Consider the following 10,459-nt stretch of genomic DNA (forward strand, 5'->3'; position numbering starts at 1 on the left):
TTCTCAATAATAATAATAATAATAATAATAATATTAATATTAATAATAATAATACCTTCTGTTACTTCTTTCTAGTGAACGCCATATTCTTTGGAAGCTTGAATATTTCAAGTCAGTGGCCCCAGTGGTGGGCTTGTTCCTTATGAATAGGGTTCATCTTGTGAATAATAATAATAATAATAATAATAATAATAATAATAATAATAATAATAATAATAATAATAATAACAATCAGCGCTGAATATCCTCATCGCAGGTCCCAGCGCTTATTAGCCTTCTGGCCTAAATCCTATATTCTACCTATCTATCTATCTATCTCTCTAACTCCTCATCGATTTTAGCCACTGAAGTCAGTCTTAATTTAAAATCCACTCTCGCTGTAGCAACAATCATCGCGTGGGGGAGTGTCACCTTAGCAAGTGAATTACACATCCATTGATATTTTGAGGAGACAAATGAGCCATTGTCTCAGAATGTTGTCAAATGACGACGGAAATGAATGTCACGTGACATAATTACTATACTTTAGAGTAGGGCGACTCTTTGTGAATGGGGTGGATATTATATTTTAGAGTTTCAATTTGTGTGTGGTTCAGCTCGCGTTCGTTTGATGTATGTTCGTTGTGTTCTATAATTAGTTTTTTTTTTTTTGTGAAGATTTCGGTGTCTCGTTTGTTTTGGGGACTGAATTTTAAAGGTTTGGATGTTAAGAGTATAATGAAAGGGCGTTGGGGATGATGAGTATACACGATAAGTGTATGTGTATGTATATATATATGTGAGTATATATGTATTATATATTTATATAAGAATATATATATTTATATATACATGATTATATATATATATATATATATATATATATATATATATATATATATATATTTATATACATGCATATATTTACATACATATATAAATATATGTAAATATAAATATATATATATATATATATATATATATATATATATATATAAATTTATATATATATATATATATATATATATATATATATATATATATATATATAAATTTATATATATATACATATATATATATATATATATATATATATATATATATATATATATATATATATATATATATATATATATATATATATATATATATATATATATATATAGTTAGTCTCCCCATACACCCACATGCATCGCAGCTTGAAATCCTACTACGCCTTTCCCCCCCCCCCTTCCCCCCTCTCTCCTTTCCTCCCCCAACTCCCCATTTAGGCAAAAGCGGATTAACCGTTGATTTTAATGGCTCTTCCATTCATATCCCCTTGATCCCATTATTTCTATCAATAAATATTTATTTTTTCATGCCAGCGAACCGAATTTCAAAAAAAAAAAAAAAAAAAAAACTGAAAACTCTCTATGCCTTTTGCTCCTGTCTCCCATCATTGCATTCCCATCATTGCATTCCCATTCCCGTCATAGCATTCACAAATGAGAGATGAGAGAGAGAGAGAGAGAGAGAGAGAGAGAGAGAGAGAGAGAGAGAGAGAGTTACAAACTGTATGCGAATCAAATACCGAATTAAAAAAAGTAAACCCCTATGCCTTTTGAGCCTGTCTTCCATCATTTCATTCCCATTCCCGTCATAGCATTCCCAGATGATGATAAAGAGAGAGACACACAGAGAGAGGCAGAGAGAGAGAGAGAGAGAGTTACAAACTGTATGCGAATCAAATGATGGAAATTTATTCATGGTTCCTGCGAGGTTTACACGAGGTTATCTGTCATTTGGCCGTTTTTGGCAAAATATGGTTTCAGTGCCAGCTCTCGGAATTAAATCTGTACGTGGAGTGTTCGTCTCTTTATATAAATATATTTTTTATATATTTTTTTTCGTAGTTTTGATAAAACATTGAAGTATGACCATTTGTAAATTGGAATGGGGTCAGGGTTGGGTTGGGGTATTGGTTAAGGGTGGGTGGGGGCGGGGTGGGGGGAGGGTCAGAAATGCTCGCTAATCAAAATTCTGCATGCGGACAATAAAATTCGGAAATTTTCAAACGTTTAGGTATGGAGTCCGTACCATTGACTCTCTGTCCAATGGATTGCGAACTTAATTTAGTGTTTGTATGAAAGTGAATGTTTTTATATATTTTTTTTTCTTATTTTTATATTTAATGGTTTTGCTCTAACTCAGAGCAGTTCGTTGTTTCATAAAGGAAATGAATTATTTAAGTTAGGCTTTGATTTATTAAATGAATCATATTTTTAGTTTTCTGTAAAAGAAAGCTGTTGTGCCGGCTTGGTGTGTCCGTCTGGACTTTTTTCTGTCCGCACTTTTTCTGTCCGCACTTTTTCTGTCCGCACTTTTTTCTGTCCGCATTTTTTTCTGTCCACACTTTTCCTGTTCGCACTTTATTCTGTCCACACCTTTTTTTTGTCCGCACTTTTTCTGTCCGCTCTTTTTTCTGTCCGCACTCTTTTTCTGTCCGCACTTTTTTCTGTCCGCACTTTTTCTGTCCGCTCTTTTTTCTGTCCGCACTCTTTTTCTGTCCGCACTTTTTTCTGTCCGCACTTTTTCTGTCCGTCAGATCTTGAAAACTACTGAGGCTAGAGGGCTGCAAATTGATATGTTGATCATCCACCCTCCAATCATCAAACGTACCAAATTGCAGCCCTCTAGCCTCAGTAGTTTTTATTTCATTTAAGGTTAAAATTAGCCATACTCGTGTGTCTGCCAACTATATAGGACAGGCCACCACCGGGCCGTGGTTAAAGCTTCATGGGCCGCGGCTCATACAGTTTTATACCGAGACCACCGAAAGATAGATCTATTACTGGTGGCCTTGATTATACGCTGTAGCGGCTGTACAGAAAACTCGATTGCGTATTTTTATTACCCAAAATAATAATAATAATAATAATAATAATAATAATAATAATAATAATAAATAATATACCTTTCTGATCAATTGGGGTCACTCATCGCAGTAAAGGAATAAAAAAAAAGAAGTAGAGGGATATTGCCATCAGTGCACCTCACGCGGTTCACTGTAGGCATTACTTAAGGTTTTTTGCAGCGTCCCTTCCATGGCCACTAGCTGCTATAACCCCTTTCATTCCTCTTTACTGTACCTCCGTTCGTATTCTCTTTCTTCCATCTTACTCTCCTCAACCCTCTCCTAACTATTGTTGCATAGTGCAGATGCAAAAGGATTTCCTCACGTTACACCTTTCAAACCTCCTTTTCTCTCAATTTCCCTTTCAGCACTGATTGATCTCATCATAGGTCCCAGAGCTTGGCTTTTGGCCTAAATTTTATATTCCAGTTCCAATTCCAATTCCAGCTAGTAAGATATAATTCATGAAGATATTCCGTTGAGTTTCACTGGAAATTCGCTAAATTTGATATTCCAATTCCTGTTCCAGTTCCAGCTCGTAAGATGTAATTCATGAAGGTTTCCAGTCATTCAGTTTTACCGGAAATTCCCTAAATTTGATATTCCAATTCCTGTTCCAGTTCCAACAAGTAAGGTAGAATTCATGAAGATATTCAGGGGTTGAATTTTACAGCAAATTCCTCTTGACATAACAATGACAAACTTTTGATAAAATGATAATAATATTTCCAGTAACACCTAATTTAATCACCTGACTGGAAATCTTTACATTATCCAATTCCTGATCCAGTTCAGTTACAGTTGCAATTCCAGCTAGTGAGATATAATTCATGAAGATTTCCAGGCATTGAATCTCATCTCAAATTCCTCTTGACATAACAGTTTCAGTCTTAATAAAAATATTGATAATATTACTAGTAACTCACATAAATAAGAAGTGAAACAATTGCAGTTTTGATAAAAATATTAATAATATTACAAGTAACTCACATAAATAAGAATGAAACAATTCTAGTCTTGATAAAAATATTAATAATATTTCCAGTGACACTTAATTTAACTACCTGACTGGAAATCTTTACATTATCCAATTCCAGACCTAGTTCCAGTTGCAATTCCAACTAGTGAGATGCATGCAGATTTCCAGGCATTGAATTTTACAGCAAATTCCTCTTTGTCTTACTGATAATATTACAAGTAACTCACATAAATAAGAATGAAACTATTCCAGTTTTGATAAAGATATAGATAATATTACAAGTTACAATTAAATCTTTATACATTACCCGCGAGGTCTCTTGCTTTCTCAGTCCACTGATCAATCGTAATGGAGTTTCTTCCAAGACTTGTGCGCAAGGAGGGGTGACTTTGAGAATGGTTTCATTTCACCACAACATAAGATGCCCCCAGATGGCCCATTTTGGGAGAGACAGAGGCCCCATTAGCCTCTTTATTGGAAAGTAAACTCTTTATCACTACAGAGAAGCTCCATTTTCTCTCTCTCTCTCTCTCTCTTTTTTTTGCTTTGAAGTATTACTGGGATGTTCGTGTCTCTCTCTCTCTCTCTCTCTCTCTCTCTCTCTCTCTCTCTCTCTCTTTATCACGTATTAGCCCCATTTTCTTTTTTTTTTCATTTTGTTGTAAAAGTTTCGCCTGAATGTTCATGTTTCTTCTCTCTCTCTCTCTCTCTCTCTCTCTCTCTCTCTCTCTCTCTCTCTCTCTCTCTCAGATAAGCCTCTCTTTCTGTTTTGCCGTAACTATTACTTGGGGTTGTTCATTCAGGCATATCTCTCTCTCTCTCTCTCTCTCTCTCTCTCTCTCTCTCTCTCTCTCTCTCTCTCTCTCTCTCTCTCTCTCTCTCTAATATTAGTTATTGTGTTGCTGTATGTATAAATACTCAACTCATAAATTATATATATATATATATATATATATATATATATATATATATATATATATATATATATATAATAATTTAGGTGTTGTACGTGTGTGCTCGTAAGTGCTAGTTACTACACATTGCCGGCCTGGTAAAAGCCAGTGGATTGGGCCATAAACGCATCATACCCTGAGCTGTACGTGTGATTATATAGCCCGTGAAAGGGTGAAAGGGCCTTTTCTGTTGAGGCCAAGGAAATTCGACCTACTGCCTTGTCAGGATGGCGAACTGTAATCATATAATAGGATAACACAGTAGGATGCCAAGCTGTCCTATAACTAATGTTTTTGTACCAAAGAATAAGGCTAAGTAAAGTTGGGGCCAAGTTAAGTTTGAAAAATAAATAAACAAGTTTATGGTTGCATGTATTTTTATCAATACATTTTGTGTTTGTGTGTGTGTATGTATGTATGTGTGTACGCAAGATACTTATTGATCGAGGAAGAATTAGAATTTGTTCATTTTCATTCTTTAGGGAGGCATTGAGCTGAGAATATGCAAGAACACTTTGCCATGTAGGCCTAGATTTACTCAACCAAAGGACTAAACAACTTAATTTTGGGGTAACATAAACCATGTAGGCCTAGATTTAGACAACCAAAATACGAGGATTGTAACTAAAAAAATCGTAAAGTTGGACTAAACAACTTAATTTTGGGGTAACATAAGCCTTGTAGGCCTAGATGTAGACAACCAAAGAACGAGGACTGTAACTAAACAAACGCAAAGTTGGACTAAACAAATTAAATTTGGGATAACATAAGCCATATAGGCCTAGATTTAGACACCCAATGGACGGGGAAAGTAACTAAAAAATTTCGGGGTAACTTAAGCCATGTAGGCCTAGATTTAGACAACCAAAAAACGAGGAAAATAACTAAAAAATCGTAAAGTTTCACAAAATAACTTAATTTCAGGGCGACATAAGCCGTGTCCCGTTCCTAAGCACTCCGTGGACTAAGTTTTAAGACGCAAGTTGGTCCGCTCGTAAAGTGTTTTAAATTAATCATAAAAGAAAAATGTCGGCGCACTTTAAAACCAGCGAGGAGGAGGAAGGCAGAGAAACATAGGCCTATACACACACACACACACACACACACACACACACACACACAGTCGAGTGCAGGCAGACCAAACGGCGCGCAGCGCCGACGGAATAAAAGGATCAGAACTGTTGTTGGGTGAAGAAGTTACCAATGGATTGGCCGAGCGGAATGCTTAAAAAACTTCACTCCTCCTCCTCCTCCTCCTCCTCCTCCTCCTCCTCCTCCTCCTCCTCCTCCTCCTCCTCCTCCTCCTCCTCCTCCTCCTCCGAGGGAATAGTTCCTTAGACTTTCCTCTCTTTATTGGAACTTCCTCACGGAATCAGAGAGAGAGAGAGAGAGAGGAGACAGGCTTGCTTTTATCCAGACATTTCAGAGGAACTCTCCTCTATTTTATATATATATATATATATATATATATATATATATATATATATATATATATATATATATATATATATATATATATATATATATATATACATATACTGTGTATATATATATGCAAATATTTCAACTCACAGAAAATATAGAAGTGCAATTGAATCTCCACCTTCCACCTTTTATCATCTCCCATACCCCATTCGTTTTCACATTCTCTCTCTCTCTCTCTCTCTCTCTCTCTCTCTCTCTCTCTCTCTCTCTCTCTCTCTCTCTCTCTCTCTCTCTCTCTCTCTCGTTATCTGTCGTGTTAAAATCTGTCTCTGTATTTCTTGTACAAATGGATACCTCTGTGCCCCTCTCATTAAAACCTTTCTTTTTTTTTTTTGTTCATCACGCATGGACCTTTAAACCTCTCTCTCTCTCTCTCTCTCTCTCTCTCTCTCTCTCTCTCTCTCTCTCTCTCTCTCTCGTTATCTGTCATTATCTGCCGTGTTAAAATCTGCTTGTGAAAATGGATACCTTTGGGGGTCTGTCATTAAAAAATTTTTTTCCATCTCTCTCTCTCTCTCTCTCTCTCCTCTCTCTCTCTCTCTCTCTCTCTGTCGTATCTTTCCTGGCATTTGTTATCTCTCCCCTCGTGTTCCAGGGGCGATAAATTTTGGGCATAATGCATTCCAGGCGGCCAACATATCACTCTTTATTCCCTGCGCTTCATCAGAGGTATCTTTCGGTTGCCTGATGGCCTTGTGTTTATAAGGAAAAACTGTCCCTTTTTTTTTTTGTTTAAGCAGGTGATTGTTGTTTGAGAGGCAGAATTGAAAGGCAAAATTGAGATACAGAATTTGAGAGGCAAATTTGAACGGCAAAATTGACAGGGCAAATTTAGACGGCAGTATTGACAGGCAGAAATGAGTCAAAAGGAAAAATTATCCCTTTATTTTTGTTTAAGGAGATGATTGTTGTTTGAAAGGCAAAATTGAGATACAAAATTTAAGAGGCAAATTTGAACGGCAAAATTGACAGGGCAAATTTAGACGGCAGTATTGACAGGCAGAATTGAGAGTTAAAATTGAGATGCAAAATTGTAAGGCTAGATTGAGAAGCAAATATTTGGGACAAAATTGAGATGCAAAATTGAAAGACAAAGTTGAGTTGCAAAATTTGAGAGGCAAAATTAAGATGCAAAATTGAGAGGGAAGTTTGAGCTGCAAAGCTAAAAGGCAAAATTGAGGTACAGGTTTGAGAGAGAAAATTGAGATGCAAAATGGTAAGGCTAAATTGAGATGCAAAATTGTAAGACGAAATTGAGAGGCAAATTTTTTAGACAAAATTGAGAGGCCAAATTGAGATGCAAAATTGAGAGGCAGAATTGAGATGCAAAATTGATAGGCAAAATTAAGATGCAAAATTGTAAGGCAAAGTTGAGAGGGAAGATTGAGCTGCAAAATTGAAAGGCAAAATTGAGATGCAAAATTTGAGAGACAAAATTGAGATTCAGAATTGAGAGGCAAAGTTAAGAGGCAAAATTGAGATGTAAAATTGTAAGGCTAAATCTAGATGCATAATTGAGAGGCAAATCTTTGAGACAAAATTTAGCGGCATAATTGAGAGGCAAAATTGCGCAGCCATGAAAAGAAAGTTGATTGTGAATTGCAGTTCAAGAGAGAAACATGCAATCCGTATTCTCAGAAGACGGGGAGCCTCTCTCTCTCTCTCTCTCTCGCATAATTTGCTAAGTAGCCTTGACCAGAAGTTTACTGTTTACTTTTGTAATCTGTCAATTTATGGAGCGGAATCTGCAAGCTTCCGACCTTTTTTTTTTTTTTTTTTTAGTTTTAGTATACTGTAATAGGAAACTATTGAACCGGCTTTGTCTGTCCGTCCGCACTTTTTTCTGTCCGCACTTTTTCTGTCCGCCCTCAGATCTTAAAAACTACTGAGACTAGAGGGCTGCAAATTGGTATGTTGATCATCCACCCTCCAGTCATCGAACATATCAAATTGCAGCCCTCTAGCCTCCTCAGTAGTTTTTATTTTGTTAAAGGTTAAAAGTTAGCCATAATCGTGCTTCTGGCAACGATATAGGATAGACCACCACTGGGCAGTGGTTAAAATTTCATGGGTCGCGGTTCATACAGCATTATACCGAGACCACCGAAAGATAGATCTATTTTTGGTGGCCTTGATTATACGCTGTACAGAAAACTCGATTGCACCGATGAAACTTCGGCGCATTTTTTACTTGTTTTATTTATTTATTTATTTATTTATTTATTTATTTTTTTTTGCCTTTCATGTCTCCAAACGCTCGTTTATGAATCACGTCCAATTTTAAGCTTTTTTTTTTTTTTTTTTTTTGATTTTCCCCTTTGTGGAAAAATAATAATTACTTCTCTCCTTTGATACAGGTCCGAAAAACGATGTTATGCATCGCATCCCACGATGCACTTTTGTCAGACATATAATCTTTTTTTTTTTATTTTAAGGATAGAAATTGGTACACATTAGGGGGATTACATTTTAAAGGGAGGGTTACTTTTTAAAGTGGTGGTTACATGACAAAGGGGTTACATTTTAAAGGAGTGGTTACGTTTTAAAGGGAGGGTTACATTTTAAAGAAGGTTACATTTAAAGGGGAGTTACATTTTAAAGGGGGTACATTTTACAGGGGTTACATTTTAACAGGTAAATATATTTTAGAAGGGGGTTACATTTTAAAGGACTGGTTACATTTCTATGGGGTTACATTTTAAAGAGTATATTTCAAAGGGGGTTACGTTTTAAATGGAGTATATTTTAAAGAGGTTGCATTTTAAATGGAGTATATTTTAAAGGGGTTACATTTTAAATGGAGTATATTGTAAAGGGGGTTACATTTTAAAGGAGTATATTTTAAAGGGGTTACATTTTAAAGAGAGTATGTTCTTTAAATGGGTTACATTTTAAAGGGAGTATATTTAAAGGGGATTCCATTTTAAAGGGAGTTACATTTTAAAGGATTGGTTCCATTTCTGAGGGTTACATCTTAAAGGGGTTACATTTTAAAGTGGTTACATTTTAAATGGAGTATATATTAAAGGGGTTACATTTTAAAGTGGTTACATTTTAAATGGAGTATATATTAAAGGGGTTACATTTTAAAGGGAGTATATTTCAAAGGGGTTACATTTTAAAGGGAGTATATTAGTTTATTTTGAAGAGGTTGCATTTTAAAGAGAGTATTCGTATTTTAAAGGGTTACGCTTTAAAGAGAGTATGTTTTAAAGGGGTTACATTTTAAATGGAGGTTACATTTTAAAGAGGGTACGTTTTAAATGAAAAACATGATTCGCTCGTCATGGCTTCATATCCAAATACTGGGCCATGAATCACGTGGAATTATGGAATTTTTTTAAAATTAAATTTCCTGCTTTTTTCTTCAGGAGAAAATGTAATTTGTCCACTTAAATTATGCCGAGTGGACGTGATGCATTTTTGCGAATTACTCTCTCTCTCTCTCTCTCTCTCTCTCTCTCTCTCTCTCTCTCTCTCTCTCTCTCTCTCTCTCTCTCTCTCTCTGTAATTCATAGAGCAACTGCAACTTTGGCCTGAATTTTATATTCCAACTCCAATTTATGAATTTCCAAAACGCAAATAATAATACTTGTCAGGTTAAACCCATTTTTTTTTCGTGTGATTCAATTATTTCGTCCATGTGTCATGATAGGGTTCATCTTCTGAATAATAATAATAATAATAATAATAATAATAATAATAATAATAATAATAATAATAATAATAATAATAATAATAATAATTAATAATTTTGCAAATCTAATTCCAGTTCTTTTTTTCTCCTTCCAGAGAACAAGGATAATAATTAATAATAATAATAATAATAATAATAATAATAATAATAATAATAATAATAATAATAATAACAACAACAACTTTGCAAATCTAATTCCAGTTCTTTTTTCTCCTTCCAGGAACAAGGAGAAAATAATAATAATAATAATAATAATAATAATAATAATAATAATAATAATAATAATAATAATAATAATAATAAAAATAATAATAATAATTTTGCAAAACTAACTGCAATTCTTTTTCTCCTTCCAGGGAACAAGGAAACGCTCTAGGTTTGACCGGACTCAAAATAGATGAAGACACAATCGATCCCACGAGTGTTCCGTGCACGAAGGGATTCTATTACACTGCCCGTAGACACGGCAT

General features: G+C 34.9%; 1 long non-coding RNA gene across 1 annotated transcript in view; it reads left to right on the forward strand.

The window, feature by feature from the left end:
* Positions 1-10,459, forward strand: part of LOC136831167 (uncharacterized) — a 380,924-nt gene extending 370,465 nt beyond the window's left edge. The window contains exon 5 of the long non-coding RNA XR_010850789.1: positions 10,346-10,459. This is a non-coding gene — a long non-coding RNA (uncharacterized lncRNA). The remainder of the gene's footprint in view (positions 1-10,345) is intronic.

Source organism: Macrobrachium rosenbergii, chromosome 48 (assembly GCF_040412425.1).
Source record: "Macrobrachium rosenbergii isolate ZJJX-2024 chromosome 48, ASM4041242v1, whole genome shotgun sequence".
Lineage (NCBI taxonomy): Eukaryota > Metazoa > Arthropoda > Malacostraca > Decapoda > Palaemonidae > Macrobrachium > Macrobrachium rosenbergii.